The following is a 20,645-nucleotide window of genomic DNA, read 5'->3' on the forward strand; positions in this document are numbered from 1 at the left end:
AGCAATTTGGTTGAGACAAGTTCTTGAAGATGTGGGAGAATTACAAAAAATGCCAATAATTATCAAATGTGACAATCAAATCATTATCAAACTAATCAATAATCCTATGCACCATGCAATATCAAAACATATTTAGATACATTATCATTTTGTTAGGGAAAATATATAGCCTAGGAAATTGATTTAGTCTATTGTAATACCAATGAAAATGTGGCTAACATCTTTACAAAGCCTCTTGGAAAGGAAAAATTTTAAGTGCATAGGAATCAATTAGGTGCATTAGAAAACACATTTCTCCATTAAGGGGGGTGTTGGAATAATGGAGAAATCTAGAAAATTCTCCTAATAATAGAGCTTGTTATGTTTGTTTGGATTATTTTCCTAATTAATCCTTGATTAGTTTTCAGGTCCTATATTTTAGGAATTTTTTCAATAAGAATGTAATCCTATATATCTAAGATATTATTGGCCTAGTGAATGCAAGTGCATGAGGGGTGCAGTCTCCTCTGTGAGAGATTGTCTCACTAGTGAGATGCAACCATTCTTCATATTATGTCTTCCATTTTATGAGTCTTGCAAACCTTTTGTTTACCGAAAAATTGTAGGACATCCTTCAACTTTTATATCAATCAACCACCTACAATGTCATCACCTTCAAGTTGGAGTGCAGGCAAATATTGGAGGAGTGGGGCACGAAGTGGGCACGAAGTTGCCCTATGGTTTCAAAGTACGAGAAATGGACTCAAGCAAGCCCTTCAATTCCATCAAATAGCACAATGTTTGAGTGAGTGATAAAGAAGGAGAAATGGTGGAGGTGATAAATATCCTCAACTATGACGCCATAAATTTCAGATATTTGAATTATATTGTGTCTCAAATTTATGAGAAGAATTCATATGAGCATTGTTGAACATTTATGGAGCAGGCCATTTCTAAATGAAAATATATCAAATTATGAAGTCTGTCATATTTAGATGAAGATTTTTTTTAAAGTTATGGAGTAGGACATTTATAGATGAAAACACATCAACTAAATTAAATAGTCTACCACTTGTATTATGAAGAAGAGGTTGGATGGTGGAGAATGGACCAAACTGGACAAATTTAAGATGCCTTGAACCACTACAAGGATGCAAGGCTTATGCTAAGATCTTTTGTGCACTTGTGTTCACAAGTCTTTTATAGTTATTGTACACAATATTTGATAGGTTCTCTGGAATTTACAACATATAAGTGATTGATTCTTAATTATTACACTAGTATTTTGATGAATATCAATAATATCCTTGAACATTGGTGGACAATAGTTGAAGTTTCAATTTAGTTAAAGCGTAGTTAACAAATTTAACTAAATCGGTCAAATAAATTTGGATATTCATTAATTCATTTCATTAAACTTAATTATTGGTTCAAATTCAATTTTCATGGGGTTTATGATGAAATTATAAGTGATTGGCATCTACAAGGAGAGAAGACAAATCAACAACATTCCCCTTATTTGAGTATGTTTGGAAGTGACCAACGAGGTTTTATTTTGAAATTTTATAAGAAGCATGATTTTCATTTACACAAGGTTATGAATCCACATTTAATTTTATCACCATGATGCTTGGGCTTTGACCTCCAACTATGATACAGTACCTAACATGAATTTGAATTCAAACTCAAACTTGGTAACTATAAGTTAAATTGTTTCTTGATGCTAAGAAATATTCCATCTGTTAGAAATTTATGAGATTGTAGAATGTTACTTGTATTAAACGAGTGTGGAAAAGAAAATTCAAATAACCACTTCATATATGTTATCATTCAGAAATTTCAATCAATATAATTTCTTTAAAATACCAATTACTTAACAGTTAGGTTTGTTGGAAAGCATTTATGGTTCATGGTTTACTATAGAGATATTGAAGAAGAACGTTATTGTAAAACCCTCCTCCCACATTTATCCAAGTTAACCAGTACATTGGGGTAAACATGTGACGAGAGACTACTACAATTTGATTCAACCTCCTAGGTCACCTTAAGGAAGTGGAACTAACACAACACAACCAATATAACCTTCTGCACATACCACAGAACCTACAAGAACCAACCAACCCTTCCAGGTGATCAACCCTTGCAACAACTTGACACTTGACTTACCTAGAGCCTCATCCACACCCATGATGATTTGATTGGGAAAAATAGTTTTGTTGTGCTAAAATTCCTTTTCAAATTATATTAATATGCTTGAGGGTTTGTGAGATTGTTTGCAATTTTAAAACATGAATTTTGAGTGTTTTTATGTAATTTTTATATGAAAAATAACATAAAAAAAATGATTGAACAACAACACATAACAGACATAAACATCACCATAAATAGTATCACAGCAACACATGATGAAGGAGTTCACCCCTCTTGGGCTACGTCTCCTTGGTCCAGCTTCCAATGGCTTGGCCCTCTCTATTATGCTAAAAAGTGTGAATACATCAGTTTACAATGCTCAGAAAGCTCTGAAACCTGTTCCAATGGCTCTAGAATGCCCAAAAATGTCTGTGTAGCCTCTTTCTGCTCCTGATTTGGTAAAAAACTGAAGAAGTTATGGCCTTTCCCAATCTTCTGCTAATCACACTGCAAATTCCCCAAAATCTGGCACCATCCTACAATTTCTCCCCAAAACATGCTAACGGAGTGACAATTTTGCCGAAAATCGGGCGAAATTGTCGGACACTTTAAATGTCCGCTAATGCCTATGTTCTGAAAATCACGAACATGTGAGGGGTCACGTGGCTAAGGCTAAGGCCAATGGCCCACCCCTGTCGGCTATGCCCCCGCACTACACTTCGCCGGTGGTCATATATGGGTGGTGTAACTAAGGGCCAGCCTTGTGGGCTAGCCCTACCCCCAAACAATGCGCATGTGACATTTAAATAAACACCGCGGTCCATACATGTTAAGGAACATGATCATGGTGTATTGGTAATGACTTTGGTATTGTGTCTTGTGGTCGTGGGTTTGACACCCACTGCCTCCACTTCGACTTGAACCATAATTTTGGTGGCTCCCAGGCTACCATGTGGCAACCTCCTGCTAGGTCATGTGTCAGCCTGTGGTTGACCACCACTCCAACCAATCAAAAACGTGGAAATTCCACCAATAATACAATGCCACTTGTCAGCACCCCAATGGCACTAAGTCAAACTACCAAATACCCTGCAGAGTTAGTGCCACATCAGCAGTACGGACTATTGACTGGGCTGTCACATTTTGCAAAAACAAATTTGCCTCTTTGGGAAAGCGATCAGAATATGTTTTTGGGAGCATAAAGAGTCTGTTTCGTGTGAAAAGAGTTGCAACGGATTTAGGATGATGAGCACCACGCGGTCGTCTCAGTTCAACACCAATCTGACAACTTTGAATATTGAGCTATTTTTTTAGCACCTGATCATTCCTCCCCACTGGAAGCCTTTTGGACCCCAAAAGATCACTTTCAATTGTCCAATAGGTGAGGGTATAGTTCCCTCACCTTTCCAATCTTGATCCATTCATCACCGACTTAGAACTTGTTATCTACATGATGCTTGTCATGCCTTGTTTTGTACTTGCCTTTGCTCTTTTCAAGAGCTTGATCTTGCACAGTTTGATGTACCATTTGGATTCATTCAATGAAACCATTGCCTTTGTCCATGTTTGGCCAATTTAATGTCTTTAAATTGTCAACCGGGGTGCGTAGACTGATGAAGTACATATACACTATATGTGCTAGAAGTTATTCCTTATGTCATTATGTTCCTGTTAGGGTCTAAACTTAAGATTAACATGGAATGGTGTCATTGATTATATTAATGTCTCAATCCCTAAAGTTATCAACTAATTCCTTAAGAGTTATTCTCTATTGAGTTAGTTTATGGATGGTATGAGAGTGCTTCTAACCTCTACTTGTGTTAAATTATTTTGGGATTTTTGTCTTAAGTCTTTAGGCTGCAACTCTAATTCACTAAGAGAAATATATTCTATTAAACTAAAAAGTATTGTCTAAATTCGATTGTTAAGAAGAAGGATCTCACACTTTACTTACTCAATCTTATTCAAACAAAACATTCTAAGACGCATCTATACTTATGGAGAAAACACCTTTAACTATTCTAGATAAAAAGCAAATGAAAGAACCGTGTTGTACCAGGTAGAAAGAAATTCAAATAGCAAATTAATCTAGGCATAAAGAAATTGAAAGTACTCATGCATACAACGATTCACTGGTGAACTCATTGTTGGAAATAATACTGAGAGGGGGGGTGAATCAGTATTATCTAGCAATTTAATAAATCTTCCTTATTTGATCTTTGAATTATTTTTGCATGTCAGTACCATAAAATAATGAGCATGAACAAAGAAAACATATAGTCACACCAAAGAACACAAGATGTAAGGTGGAAACCCAATGTGGGTGAAAACCACCTGCTGCAATATGTCTCTATCTTCTTTCAAATTAGAAACTCCTTTTACAATGATTTTGTACTGGTGCAGTCCTTTACCAGTACGCAGGCTGCAACCTTCAGAGAGCTACAACTCTCTCTCGTTTTCAGTCTTCTCCTGGAAGGGAGCTACAACCCCCTACTTCTTTTCATAAAGCATCAAATGATCATCAAGTACATAACAGTTACGGTCCACTACAGTTATCAGATCAGTAATAACAGAACTAACCCAGAACACCTTATCAACAGAGAAATTCAATCAACAGAACATCTTAAGACAGAGACGCAGTTTTCCCTTATGTGTCCTGCGACCAGACGCAGTTAACCTTCTGCTCCCCTGCGTCCACACGCAGAGATCCTTCTGCTGCGCTGCGTGCCCACGCATTGTTCCTTCAACTGCACTGCGTCCTGTTGCTGCAGGGACGCACCCAGAAACACTGTCACGCCGCGTTCTTTTGCTGCAGGGACGCACCCAGAAATACTATCGCGCCGCGTTTTTTTGCTCAGAGACGCACCTAATCCTTATTATGCTCTGCGTCCCCACGCAGTGCGCCTGTTACTGTACTGCGTCCCAGACGCACCTGAATATTGCTCTGCCCTGCGTCCACACGCAGGTCTCGTCTTACTGCTCTGTGTCCCGGCGCACTTGCCTTTCACTGAACCTGCGTACCTTCGGGTATGAATGATTTTAAGACTTTAAGAGTAACCCAAACAGTCAGATCTACAGATCTGATCATTCGCCAAAGAGATCTCAGTCTTTCAGAAGATTCGCCTTTTTAGATCTAGACCAGATCTAACCTCATAAGATATTCAACCAAAGACATACCAAACCAAATGATCTCCTTTGCTTTATATAGGCAAGCTCCTCCTCAAATCATGGAACAATACCACGAGCCGACACCTTAATAACACAATACCGTCGGCTAGATACCAAGAGTAAAACACAAGAAACCCCCACGTGACCTTGAAAAGTGTGCACTGGGTGGACGCACCTCCTGAATGGCTGGCCTGCGTCTCTGGACGCGGCTACTGCATGGTGTACCTACGGGTACGCACCTTCTGAACTGATTTCCTGCGTCCTTTTTAATTTTTCAATAAATTGAGAGCCTTGTCATGGGAGTTGCCATCAAGTACAACATCTGTAACATATAGCCATACCAGAGAACATAATGCCAACAATCTCCCCCTTTGGACTTGATGGCAACCTTACAATCTTCAGCTTCATTCTCCCCCTTTGACATCAAGGGCAAAGGGGTATGCTCCCCCTAAGATCATGCTCCCCCTGAAAAAGAACCAGATCTGTAACAAAGAACCATAATCCACCATGAAAGAGATAGAGACATATTGCAGCTATTTCCAAGATCTCCTTCTGACCATCCTCCATAATGCCAACAATGCATTATATGCTCCCCCTGAACCTGTACCATCAATCAGAAAAGATTCAACAATAAGATGATGCATCAACAACCCCCAGCTTTTGCCTGAGGTATTCAAAAGTGTCCCTGGGAAATGGTTTGGTGAGAATATCAGCAACTTGTTCCTTAGAAGGAACATACTCCAACTTGACCTTCTGTTCAAGCACTTGTTCCCGGAGAAAATGATACTTGATTGGTATGTGCTTGGTTTTTGAATGCATAACCGGATTCTTTGAGATGTTGATTGCACTTGTGTTATCACATAAGATGGGGATAGGTGGTGTACAAGTGATTTGAAAATCCTGCAAAGTCTGCATCATCCAAAGGAGTTGGGTGCAACAAGATGCAGCAGCAACATATTCTGCTTCAGCTGTAGACAAGGCAATCGAACTCTGTTTCTTGCTGAACCAAGATACCAGTCTGGAACCCATAAAGAATGCACCACCACTTGTGCTTTTCCTGTCATCCACGCTTCCGGCCCAATCTGCATCTGTATAAGCATGAAGTGTAAGATCTGTATCTCTAGGATACCATAAGCCATAATTTTGAGTCCCTTGAAGATATTTGAAAATTCTCTTCACTGCCTGTAGATGAGTCTCCTTCGGATTTGCCTGAAATCTTCCAACTATTCCAACTGCATGCATGATATCCGGTCGGGTACCAGTCAAATAAAGTAAACTTCCAATCATAGATCTGTAGGTTGGTTGATGTACTGCTGCAGATTCATCATTTGCACTGAGGCTACATCCTGTGACCATGGGTGTACATACTGGTTTTGCATCTTCCATACCATATTTCTTCAAAATCTGTTTGAGATACTTGGTTTGAGATAAAAAGATTCCTCCTTCTTTTTGTTGGATTTGCAAACCAAGAAAATATGTCAGTTCTCCTAGTAAAGACATTTCAAATTCTTTCTGCATGACCGAGGCAAAGCTTTGACTCATAGCTTCTTCATTGCTCCCAAAAATAATGTCATCTACATACACAACAAGTATTAGCAATTTGTCATTTTCAACTTTTATATAAAGATTGCTATCTGCTGATCCTTTTGAAAAACCTTGTTGATGAAGATATTTGTCCAAACGGTAGTACCAAGCCCTTGGAGCTTGTTTGAGACCATAGAGAGCCTTTTTCAATCTACATACAAGATTTGGATCATTTCCAAGAATGAACCCATCTGGCTATTCAATGTACACTTCTTCTTCCAAGTCTCCATTCAGAAAGGCTGATTTCATGTCCATTTGAAATACTTTGAAGTTTTGAAAACTTGAGAGAGCAAGGAACATTCGGATGGCCTCAAGTCTTGCAACAGGAGCAAAGGTTTCTTCAAAGTCTATTCCGTCTTGCTGCGCATACCCTTTACAAACAAGTCTGGCTTTGTTTCTAATTACTTCTCCATTTTCATTCAATTTATTTTTGAAGACCCATTTTGTTCCGATAACATTCTTATCCTTTGGTCTAGGAACCAGCTACCAAGTGTTGTTCTTTTCGATTTACTCAAGTTCTTCATCCATTGCTTTCACCCAACATTCATCTTTGCATGCTTCTTTCACATTTTGTGGTTCAGTAGAGGAGAGTAATGCCAAATAGCTTGAGGCTTCTGCAACTGTTCTTCTTGTTTGTACACCTGCTTCTTTCTGCCCTACAATCTGAGATTCTGGATGATTCTTCTGAACATATCTGGATGGGGTTTTCTCTTCTATTCTTGTCTGCTCCTCTGGTTCTTCTTGAGGTTCTTCTTCTTCATCATTCTGTCTTTGAGGGTAGCCTTCATCTTCTTCTATGTCTTCATGATGTACTTGCCTAGGAATGTATCCCTTCTCATCAACCACTACATCAATACTGTCAACAATTCTGCCAAGTCTTTTATTGTAGCACTTGTATGCTTTGCTATATGGAGAGTAACCAAGAAGAATGCCTTCATCTGCCCTAGGTTCAAGTTTGCCAAGCTGCTCATCAGTATTCTTGATATAGCATTTGCTCCCAAAGATTTTGAAGTGCTTTACCGAAGGAGTCCTACCACTCCAAAGCTCATGAGGAGTTTGAGTGTTGTTCACCCGGACATTTGTTTTGTTGAGAATAACAACCGCAGCATGTGCAGCTTCACCCCAGAAAGTTGCGGGAGTTCCTGATTCATCAAGCATAGCACGAGCCATTTGTTGGATTGTTCTGTTCATTCTTTCCACAACTCCATTTTGCTGAGGAGTTCTAGCTGTAGAGAATTCTCTCCTTATTCCATGTTCATCACAGAAATCGAAAAATTCATTTGAAGTAAATTCCCCACCTCTGTCGGATCTGAGGCACTTAATTTTGTGACCTGATTCATTTTCAACCAAGGCTTTGAAGGATTTGAATTTTTCGAATGCTTCATCTTTGTGCTTCATAAGTCCTAACCAGACAAACCTGGAGAAATCGTCAATGAATAATATCAAGTATTCTTCTCCTCGAGGTGTCCTTTTTCTGAAGGGACCGCATGTATCTGTATGTACTAGCTCAAGAGGCATGCTAGCTGATCCTTCTTTCTCTGGAAAGTTAGTTCTGGTTTGTTTTCCAAACTGACATGATTTGCATATGGTGTTGTCAGGAATTTTAATATCTGGAAGATCGCGAACTGCCTGATATTTCCATGCTTTCCTTATTTGTGAGAAGCTTAGATGTCCCAACCTTCGATGCCATAACCAGTGTTCTTCATCCTTGCTCAGATAGCATTGTTGTTGTCCTTCTTCAAATATGTACAGATTATTTGGAGTTCTTTTGCCTTTGAGCACTGTTTTTCCTGTATCAAGATCACGAACAAGACATCCATTCGATCTGAATATAACCTCGGTTCTTTGATCACACATCTGACTGACACTTAGAAGATTATGCTTCAATCCATCAACATACAAAACATTTCCAACCTTGACCTTTTCTTTTAACTGAGCAATGCCTTTTCCTTTTATAGTCGCAGGAGTATCATTTCCAAAAGAGACTTTCTTTCCCTTTTCTAGAGCAGAATAAGATTCAAGTTTTTCTTTATCACCTGTCATATGCTTCGAACATCCACTGTCAATGTACCATAGATTTTCCTGTCCCTCTGCATAAAATGCTATCCCACATCTTTCTGTTTGAGGTTCCTTTATTCTCCATGTTTTGGTGCTTGAGGCTTGTTCCTTTTTCTGCTGGAACCTGCTCCTGCATTCAGAGTCTTCATGACCAAAGTTATTGCAAATAGAACATTCAACTTCATTTTCAAGAACCGAAAAGTTGTTATAGGTCCTTTTTGTAATCCCTGTCATACTTCTTTGTTTTTGAGCTTCCCTAGTCATGATTGTTTTATATGCAACACATTGAGCTGCTTTGTGACCAAAGTTATGGCAAGAAAAACATTGTCCATTGAAGAAACTTCTGCGGTTATCAAATCTACCGGCCAAATGATTGTAATTTCTATTGTCATCCATTCTTGAACCAAATTGAGAAGATTTTACCTGTGGCTGGTTGTAGCTTTTGTTCACCCTTAAGATGGATTGCCCCTGACTGTTTGTAAATCGTCCCTACTTTACCTGATGATCTTCATTTTGCTTTTGCTCATTTCTTCTTGCTGCATCAAGATAACTTTTTGAGGTGGATGCTTGAGAAGTTTCTCCATTATAGCCCAGACCTGTCTTGTTTAGAGGAGATCCTTGCACATTGATAATCTCATCCAAAGTTTCAGATCCTTTGACAAACTTGAGATTAATAGCTTTTGTTTTCTCAATCTCTTTTCTAAGACCAACAATTTCACCTTCTAATTTTTCAAGATGTTTTTCCTTTTCATCAATTTGAAATTGTAGAGTATCAATGATCATGTTCTTTTCTTCTATACATCTCTTGAGTCTAGTAATTTCATCATAAAGGTTATCCACATCTACAGCATCCATATAATCATCATCTTCAAATGCCATTAACAACTTATATTCATTACCTTGTTCATCTTCATCATTGTTTGATAGACCATCACTATCTTCATGAGTGTAGTAGCTTTTTTTATTTGCGTTCTGTTTCTTGTTCCATCTAGCAGGTTCCTTTCCTTTATCCTTATAAGGGCATTTTGCAGCATAATGACCTACTCTTCCACAAGCAAAGCATTTAAAAGGTAACTTACCTCTGAACATTCCAGAACCCCTTTGAAGATTTCTGACAAAATTTGATTCTTCTTCCTCTTCTTCTGGGACGTGGCTTGCTTCATAATAATCTCCTTTGCCTGATGCCTTGAAAGCAGCTTCTCTTCTGTCTGAAGGACCTCCCTTTCTCATTTCATAAGCAGTTAGAATTCCATGTAGCTGAGACATAGTAAGAATTCGTAGATTTTCCTTTTCTTCTATAGCAGATACTTTAGATTCAAACTTGGGAGACAAAGATCTTAGAACCTTTTCAACCACTATAGCCTCTCTTATTTCTTCACCCAAATTTTTCATACAATTAACAATCTCATCTACCCGAAGAAAATAGTTAGCCACACTTTCATCATTATACATCTTGAGAGTCTCATACTGAATCCTGAGAGTTTGAAGTTTAGCATGCTTTACCTGTTCATCTCCTTCATAGCTTGTGACAATTTTGTCCCATATTTCTTTTGCGGATTTGTAGTGCATTACCTTCATGAATTCCGTTTGGGATATACATCCTAACAGAGTACTGACTGCTTTTGCATTTGTTTCATACTTCTTTTTCTCAGCTGGATCTGTAGGAGTAGCTGAAGGAAAAGCATAGCCTGTTTCTACAATGTCCCAAACTTCTGTACCAAGAGATTGAAGATATGCAGTAACTCTTACCTTCCAATAATTGAAGTTTGTCCCATCAAAAACCGGTGGCCTGATTGATGCTTCTCTCTCGTAGTTGCTCATGATGAACGATCTACCTTCAAGCGATCAAGCTTCTCTGAAGGACCTGCTCTGATACCAATTGTTGGAAATAATACTGAGAGGGGGGGTGAATCAGTATTATCTAGCAATTTAATAAATCTTCCTTATTTGATCTTTGAATTATTTTTGCATGTCAGTACCATAAAATAATGAGCATGAACAAAGAAAACAGATAGTCACACCAAAGAACACAAGATGTAAGGTGGAAACCCAATGTGGGTGAAAACCACCTACTGCAATATGTCTCTATCTTCTTTCAAATTAGAAACTCCTTTTACAATGATTTTGTACTGGTGCAGTCCTTTACCAGTACGCAGGCTGCAACCTGCAGAGAGCTACAACTCTCTCTCGTTATCAGTCTTCTCCTGGAAGGGAGCTACAACCCCCTACTTCTTTTCATAAAGCATCAAATGATCATCAAGTACATAACAGTTACGGTCCACTACAGTTATCAGATCAGTAATAACAGAACTAACCTAGAACACCTTATCAACAGAGAAATTCAATCAACAGAACATCTTAAGACAGAGACGCAGTTTTCCCTTATGTGTCATGCGACCAGACGCAGTTAACCTTCTGCTCCCCTGCGTCCACACGCAGAGATCCTTCTGCTGCGCTGCGTGCCCACGCACTGTTCCTTCAACTGCACTGCGTCCTGTTGCTGCAGGGACGCACCTAGAAACACTGTCACGCCACGTTCTTTTGCTGCAGGGACGCACCCAGAAATACTATCGCGCCGCGTTTTTTTGCTCAGAGACGCACCTGATCCTTATTATGCTCCGCGTCCCCACGCAATGCGCCTGTTACTGTACTGCGTCCCAGACGCACCTGAATATTGCTCTGCCCTGCGTCCACACGTAGGTCTCGTCTTACTGCTCTGCGTCCCGGCGCACTTGCCTTTCACTGAACCTGCGTACCTTCGGGTATGAATGATTTTAAGACTTTAAGAGTAACCCAAATAGTCAGATCTACAGATCTGATCATTCGCCAAAGAGATCTTAGTCTTTCAGAAGATTCGCCTTTTTAGATCTAGACCAGATCTAACCTCATAAGATATTCAACCAAAGACATACCAAACCAAATGATCTCCTTTGCTTTATATAGGCAAGCTCCTCCTCAAATCATGGAACAATACCACGAGCCGACACCTTAATAACACAATACCGTCGGCTAGATACCAAGAGTAAAACACAAGAAACCCCCACGTGACCTTGAAAAGTGTGCACTAGGTGGACGCACCTCCTGAACGGCTGGCCTGCGTCTCTGGACGCGGCTACTGCATGGTGTACCTGCGGGTACGCACCTTCTGAACTGATTTCCTGCGTCCTTCTTAATTTTTCAATAAATTGAGAGCCTTGTCATGGGAGTTGCCATCAAGTACAACATCTGTAACATATAGCCATACCAGAGAACATAATGCCAACACTCATCATACTGCATTTCTCACACAAAAACAGAGTATTCAAAGGAATGAAAAGAAATTGAATTGCACTTGGTTAAAGACCTGTCACTGTCATAGGGCCCTCCATAGATCAGTTCATAATCTCCAATCAATGCAATGCATACACACAAAACTAGTTCTATTGCTTGTAAACAAAAAATAACAAACTGTCTCAAAATTACATCATCCGGCACACACCAAATAATAGTGTGGACATGGTTTTTATAGCAAGTCTTTAAGATAACAGTCATGAGTAATTTAAGCCTAGATATCTTTATTCTAACTAACTATATCACTAAACCTTCAATTTGCTCTTCCGAAAGCAAATCGATAAGGTTTTGATGAAACTCGAATTTTGTTCCTATGCTCGTACTTGAAAAACTGGTTCAAGGGGATAAGAAGGGATCCATGTTGGGGCAATTTCCTATCCATCCGTATACTTCATCACTGACCTGGAGCTTCTGAACCATGTAAACAATGGAGATAGCTACAAAAATCTAGATTAGCTGCGGAAACGGACCAATTCTATAGCCAATTGCATTCTTTAACAAAACAATAGGGCATATAATCAAACATGAAGAAGAAGACATATCATTACTTAATTTTATCAAAACCTGGTGGATGTGGCATTATTTAGGTGGCAAATGTAGGAAAAGAGAGGAAACATAGGAAAAAAGGGGTGTCATGGTAAGACAATCTTTGGACTTTACATTCCTCCAGACTGGAGGTTTTGTATGCCCTCATACACTTCATCCTTGTCAGTCACTTGTGTCTTCTTTTCATCACCTCTAAATTTCATTGTTTTCCTCTTTTTGGAAGCTACTGGCATCCTAGGTTTTCTCATGAGAATTTTATATTTTAATCTAATGATCTCTTTTTGCATCATCCTATTTTCCTTCTTCAGCTTTTTATTCTTTTTATACCACAAGCTCAAATGGAGGATGAGATTGTCACTTTTTGCAATCTGGATCTCACTTTGTGCCTTCAATGCTTGATTCTCATTCTTGAGATACCTATTCAACATTTCTAATTCAAAAATCTCCTACTTTAAAATGCTTGTGGTTGAGTGTTCATGTGGTTCATTTAACTGGTTTCTCCCTTCTCCAGGACTCTGAATTGTTTCCTTGGTTGTTGTCTCCTTTCTTTCCAACGACTCTATATAGTCATATATCTCCTGCTAGATAGGGTCAATACCCAGACTCTACACTGGGCTTCTCAGAGGTGAGCTGCAAGGTGGTGATACCCTCAGTGATGATTCTGGTGACCCTTTTGGAAGACTTTTATGGTTTTCAGTTGGCTCATTCTCAGTTGGCTCATCCTCAGTTGGCTCATCCTCAATTGGCTCATCCTCAGTTGGCTCGTTCTCCTTGATATTAATGTACTCTGTAGCTTTGGGGATTGTGATAAGCCTCATAAATTGGTAATTATATGGGCTCATTTTACCTCCTAACCTAGTCAAATCAACCATTCTCTTAGCTTATTGTATGATTTTCTGATTATATTTATGCTTATGGAGTGAGTTGAGTTAGTTATGATGCCATGTGGTCTAACATGTGTTTAATGCATATTATTAATGAATTTCGAGGTCAAAGTCAAGGATCCAATGGAAAAATGGCAGCAATAACTGTTGAAAATGCAACAAGATGATGGAGCTTAGTGAAAAGGAGTCGCCTTCACTAAGTGGGCCCGCAAGCTATTTTTGGCGCAAAGTCTATTTTTAGACTATGTATATTTTTAGACATATGGATCATGGTCTATGAGTTGCAGGATGCTATTTGTGGATGATTGGTCATGTTGGTAAAAATAGATGGACTTCTATTTTTAGACATATGGGCGGAGTCTATTTTTAGATTGCCAGGCTAAAAATAGAACAGTCGAATATTATTAGCTCTTAATAATATTTGGACTATAAACATTATCTTATCCTCTTGGAGCACTTCAGTTCGAGCTACTGATGTGGCACATGAAACTTCCAGAAGGAAATACGCTTTTCTTATGGGTCAGTTGAGCTATTGCATGATGGACTTCAGTTAGAACTCAAGTGATTGAGTTTGGTGTAGTTGATTGAGGAGTTGATGGAGTTGTGTTCAGGTTGACTTAGTTTAACTAGTTGTATTTAGTCTAACTGCCAAATACACTAGTGATGAGTGATGTGAATTAATTATTAATTAATTCACTAATTATTAACTCATAAATCAACTAAAGAATACATCAGTTAACTCAGTGCATGGACAGTTCAGTGGAGACAAGTGTTAGAGGTGGAGACTACTATCAGTTGTGACTATAGCTGTGCATGAGATTTGCACAATCAATGATGGAGATTGCCAATGAGGATTGTGCAGTACAAGCCAAGGAAAATGAGCTTGGATCATTCCTATTCTCACATTGGATTGCGCAGTAGAGGCAGGCAAACAGCGGAGGAGATTTGAACCTGTGACTTGATTCAGATCTGAGCTAGTTTGTGTGTAGCAGGTGGAGATAGTACTGAGTACTTGTGAGGAGTATTGTACTATGTATTGTTACATGTTATCTATCGTTATAATATATAGATAGTTGGGGGTTTTTAGCTGTATGCTTTCCCCAGTACATACTGTGTTGATATGTGTGATTGATGTTTCAATGTGCGCATGCAATTGTTTCTTAATTCTGCAAAATTGATGATCAACATAGAGGAGGTTATGTATTATGCATGCATTCCGCAAATAATGTATAATCGGGATAATCTCTATGAATAAGTGTTATATTATTCAAAATTTCTACATGATATTGAAGCCAAGTTGATCATCAGATCTATTATTCAGAAAGTGATTACATTTTATTTCTTCAGGCAGAGTCTGTAATCGGGCCAGGTAGCCTCTGGATTCATCCTTCTTTTGGAAGGTGAGATATCCGGTAAAATCCCATATAGTCAATCTCTGTACGAGAAATACTTTGTTCTCACGAATTTTAGATCAAAAGCGGTTGAGTTTTGAGCTGGTGGAATTCGAATTTGCAACAATGTTTTCTTGGTGTCAAAGTTGAAATGTCTTTCAACGGATTGCGATTGGAGTATGCTCTTGAAGGCAGCTTGAATTATATTGCATGGAAAGACAGGATGGAGGTGGTGTTAGATGACAATGGGTTGAAGGATGTCATAGAGGCTGAGGTCCCAAAGCCTACTGATGCTGCTCACGTTGAGGTTTGGAAAAAGAAGACAGCAAAGTGTCGAAGGATTCTGTTGGAGGGTGTGAAGAATCACATTGTATCCAGCCTGCATGGAAAGGCTTCTCCATACTTGATGTGGAAAGCGTTGACAGATTTATTCCAAAGCAAGAGTGACCAAAGGAAGTTGGCGCTCAAGGATAAACTCAGAAACATTAAGTGTAAGAATGGAGACAGTGTTATAGACATTTTTGGGCCCTACAAACCCAAGCATGAAATGTCCATAAACCAAGGGCTCCTAAGTCCCTAAAAGTGTTGTTCTAACCCCTAAAGGAACAAGGTCAAAAGATTATAGCTTCTCCCAGAAGTTCTCCATGAAAAACTGCTCAAAATTGGTCAAAACAGGATCATTTCAGCTGCTCCATTGGCCAACTGCATTGCATCTCACCTAAGTACACTATGTGGGTGCATTGCATTTCAGAAAGCCCTTCTGTGGGGTGCGATGGGCGAGAAATGAAAAATGGCAGTGTCATTCTGCGAGGTGGAGAGGCAATGGAAGCTTCCAGAAACTTCTCCTGTGACACTTGCCTCTCTGAATTCGATCAAGGATGAGTAAGAGATCATCAATCTCCAATTGGAAGCAAGAACTATCAGAGGGAAGACACTAATCAAATCATAAGCTGACTCATCTCCATTACAGATATCTATATATGGATCCCTCATCCCAGAGATCCAGGGGCTGGAATTTTGCATATTGTAAGGAATTGTTGTTGGTTTCTTGAGACAAACATCAGATTGTTGGGTGATCTAAGCTTTGTATGAGGTGAAGAGGGGCTTCCTTGCTGAGAGGTTGATGCTGGGTCAGAACAACTGGTTGTAACTCTTCTTGGCTCTTTCTTGTTTATCAATAAAAGCTATTCAAGTTTTCCTCCATACTCTTGTGTCATTGATATTTGCTGCATTTGTATGGTTAATTTACATCTGATCCTAGATTGTTTATGATTATAGATCCATGTCTTTGTATAGTGTTATGCTACTGTGATCTTACAGGTACTTTTTGAAGCTGGGCGTGTAAGGGAACAAGTAGCGAAAGAACACCAAGGAAGAGAGGAATCAAATCAGGAGATTAGCGCAAGACAGAGGTTGGTCTTTCTGTTCCTCTCTATCTATAATTCATAAAGGAAAAACGAAAGTAGCTTTACTCTGTTTGTTTCTAAGGTAGTTGTCACACCTTAGTGGGATAGAGCAGTTCTATATAGACATTTTTCCCTGTAACAAAATGGCGACTCCATTGGGGAAGAATTAGTTTGTTTGTTTATCTTTCTTGTTGTCTATTTCATAAACTTACAGGTAGCATTCGAACTGCATTTGCCATAGAAAATGCAAGGTAGATAAATGCTACTTCATTCCATCTACGAGATCTGTTTATGATTTAAACAACTGATTCACAAAATCTCTGATTGCCCTTGTGATAGCTCTTAGATCCTCCTTAGATCTACCCCTGATTGTTGCATTATTGATTACCTTTTGCTCGGCCAAAACCCATGAACTGAACTGCAAACTGTGACCCGGAACCCAAACAGAGTCTCGTTTCTGGCCCAGCGCAGGTACTGTTCAGAGAATCTGAACTTCAGTGCACTTCCCGAGTGGAGAAGGTGCGCTGCATTTCAAATTCTCTGTGTTACAGGTGCGCTGATCAGACTAGGCTTTGTGCAGTTTTGGTTTCTGTGATTCATTCTTTCCAGTTCTATTCCTGAATTTTGCTGCCTGTGATCAGTATATGTCTGTTTGAAACCCCTTTTCCTTGCTGTTATTCTGCCTCCTTTGTACAAAAGAACTATAAATGTTTTTGTGTGTTTGTTGAGTCATTTTCAGTTCTCCTTTGCAAAAGTAGCGTAATCGTACTGTCGTCCTTTGATTTGAAACTGTCGCAAGTGTCGATTTCGATCATAGGAAAGAGTTTGATTGCTGTTGATGGTCGATTATCCTGTTACTATTGTTTTTGGTCTGAATTTGTAATTTTTCTAGTGTCAAAAACAAGTATTCATTTCAAAATCGTAAGTTGTTGTGATCGTCTCCATTTTTTGATTTCGAAAAGAAACTTGTTGATATTTGTCACTTGAAAAGAAATTCAGATTTATGCATCAACTTTCTTTTTATCATTCATATACTAAGAAAGTCGAAAACAAATACATGCATGTGCATTTGCATATAGATAGTCTGATTGGTTTGATTTAGGAAAGTGCATTTAGAGTGTGCTCTTTTCTCTTTGTGAAAAGATTCTATCTTTCTTTCCTTAGTAGCTAGGATTTTCATTGCACAAATAAGATAAAAAGTTTGTTTATCATCTTAGATTTCATTTTAGGAATTACATCTACATCTCACGGTGAACCTGAAAGGCAAACTTCATAAACAAGATCAACTATAAAATAAATCCAATGAATCTAACAACGCTTTGGAACTTAACGCACAACATTTAGAAGTCTAGGCTAGAGACGTATTCCGGCATCATAAAGCCTGGTAACTGTTGTTCTCACTGATGGTTGGGTGATCCCTCCACTTTGAGACGATAAGTGCCAGTACGGACTTGTGCTCCCATGTACCGTTGAGTATATTTTGGGTGACCCCAATAGGCTTAATCCTTTATCCATAGGAAGTCGTGTCTGCCGCCCTATCGATCACAATGCACTGAACACAGCATTCGAGAAGATTGACTGCCGTACTGTAAAAAGTATTCTGTAGTTTTGCAATTGGTTTGGTAATCCCTATACCTAGATTTACAGAGCAGTCCCTTTCGTTCCTTTTCAGACTCTTTAACAGAAAAGGTCCATCTAAGCACTTGTCACTTCAGGCTCATTATAAATCGAAGGAGACTAGAGTCATCTTTTGTTTTTTCTCGACTCTTAAAAATTGAAAAAATAAGTTGTGTCAAAGCATCTAAAATTTATTTTAAACGGAATATTCATTACCCTTTCCTACGTTGATCTTGGGTTGAGAAAATGGAATCCACCAACAAAGGAATTCCCCTTAGAGGAAATCCTAGTCCCTTCTCCTCTTGGGGAGATGTTGGTGCACCCCATATGGCCACATTGTCACTTCCAGGACTGACAATCGGCTTGCCTGTATGGCTCTTCTCAACCTCTGTCGTTCAGAACACCGCAATTCCTGAACAATCGAATCAGCAACTAGACCAGTCCAGAGTTACCCACCAACCTTCTACTTCCTCTAATTCTTCCTCTCCTCCCTCCTCTTCACTTGATGGGGCTGGTAAAGCCAAAAGTCAAGTACCTGAGAAGAAGAAGGAAAAGAAGAAGAAAGAGAAGAAGAAGAAAGAGCCAAAAGCGAATGGGGGCAAACGAGCGTCGTCTAGCGAAAATCCACAGACTGCACCGACCAGGCCTAAATCGCCATGTGTCATTTGCAAAGGAGACCACTATCATAGAGATTGTCCTTGCATCCCTCAGATCTTAAGGGACTGGTCTCCTCATTTGCACAACCCGGTGTCGTCAACCTCTGATGATCATGTTGAAAACACACCGTCAACTAGTGAAAGTGAAGCCCCATGACAAAAAGGAAAATATATATTTCCTTGTAAATTGTGCGAAGGTGATCATGTCGTCCACCGTTGTCCCTTCTTAGACGAGGCTAAAAGAGTTTTAGACAATCATCCGGTTTCACCGTTACGACTTCCTCCTGGATATAAAAAACTATTGCCGATTCCGTCACTAGTTGAAAATCCGGCTGGCCCGCTCAGGTGGTCGGCTGAAGCGTCTATCATTGAAGACAAACCATCTGAACCCATACCAGACGAAAGTCAAAAGGTCGAGGCAGCAGTTGACCCGGTCTTGCCTTCAGAGGTTCCATCTTCAGATGATACAGCCACCGAAGAGAACAAGGATGACACCGTCCAAATTCTTTTCATAAGCATGACTCCAATGAACATGGGGGAAATTTACCCGTTCCTTTACCGCAGGAAGGAAGTTCATCAGAGTCATACCCGGCAGTCTATTCGGTCCCACCTCCAAGCAACCTAGTTGTCTCCTTCGACTGGAATCAACTAGGCATACCCCGTTTACCAGCTAGTATACCACTCTGAATCATTGTTCAAATATATAGAATGGTTATGGCTGGTACCATCATAGATGAAGGGGCTTCTGTGAGTATCCTTTCCTCGACTGCTTGGAAAGCGCTTGGTTCGCCATCGCTTCTGCCTGAGATGAGAAATCTAACGGGCTTTGATAAAGGAACCAGTCGACTGTTAGGGATCCTTCCCAATGTGCCCATAACATTGAGAGGAAAAACTGTTCAAATGAACATAATGGTAGTTCAAGGACCCCTGGATTATAATCTACTCCTTGGACGAGACTATATTTATTGCATGGGAGCCATTGTCTCCTCACTCTTTAAAGTAATGTGTTTTCCGCACGAAGGAAGAGTGGTCAAGCTCGTAGACCAGCTTTCGTTCCCTGGTTCACGCATAGCAAATAGTCATATACCATCCCTGAATGGTCTTTTCACGCAAGAAATGTCTCAATTTCTAGTCCGCCCACCCGATGAGCGCGAGTGATTCGGGGGACATGACTGAAACCCAGGGGGCATGCACCCTGGTCTGCTTCGGCAGGAAAACTTCATGTATAGAGTAGGTTTCCGCGAGAGAATATGACTAGTCTGTACTCCCGTCTGTGATTGGAAGAGGGGGTTATTTTGGAACAAGATTCTCTTGTCAAAGTTATGTGAGCGAAGTAGCCTCCTCCACTCACCTTTGTCTATTTCGATATACATCGCCGAAGAAGTGTTTTGTTTACGCCGTGAATAGAACAATATTTGGTAACCTGTAAGAGGTAGGCCTCTCCCAGTAAAACAAATGTTTTAAAGGAAAGAAGAAGAGGTAACCTTGAAACTCTATTTTATACCTGGGGGCATGCAAACCTTTTGGAGTGTAGGCAAAGAGCGATCATTTATCTGTTTTTTGGATTGGTCGTTTCCTAACTTGCATAAAGAAAGGATGTGGGGCAAAACTCTAAAAATTGTCATTTTTAAATGAGACATTCTTATTATATGACTGGATTAATCGAGCAGTTTTAGCACATAGTTCAAGCTCGTTAAAAATAAACATAAGCCATGAGCAAATGTTTCCCCCCCGCATTTAAGCTCATTAAAAAATGAACTATTCCCCCATAAATAACCATCGTGAATGTAGTACTTCAGCCATTAAAGCCTTGGTCGTTTTTGCACCGTCACCTCCACTTTTGCATTGGCCGATCATTCACCTCCATTTGATTGTTTACCCATTTTGAGGAACAGC

Source organism: Pinus tabuliformis, chromosome 8, assembly GCF_031772625.1.
Source record: "Pinus tabuliformis cultivar Carrire ecotype Pingquan chromosome 8, CPIR1, whole genome shotgun sequence".
In the NCBI taxonomy this organism is placed as follows: Eukaryota; Viridiplantae; Streptophyta; class Pinopsida; order Pinales; family Pinaceae; genus Pinus; species Pinus tabuliformis.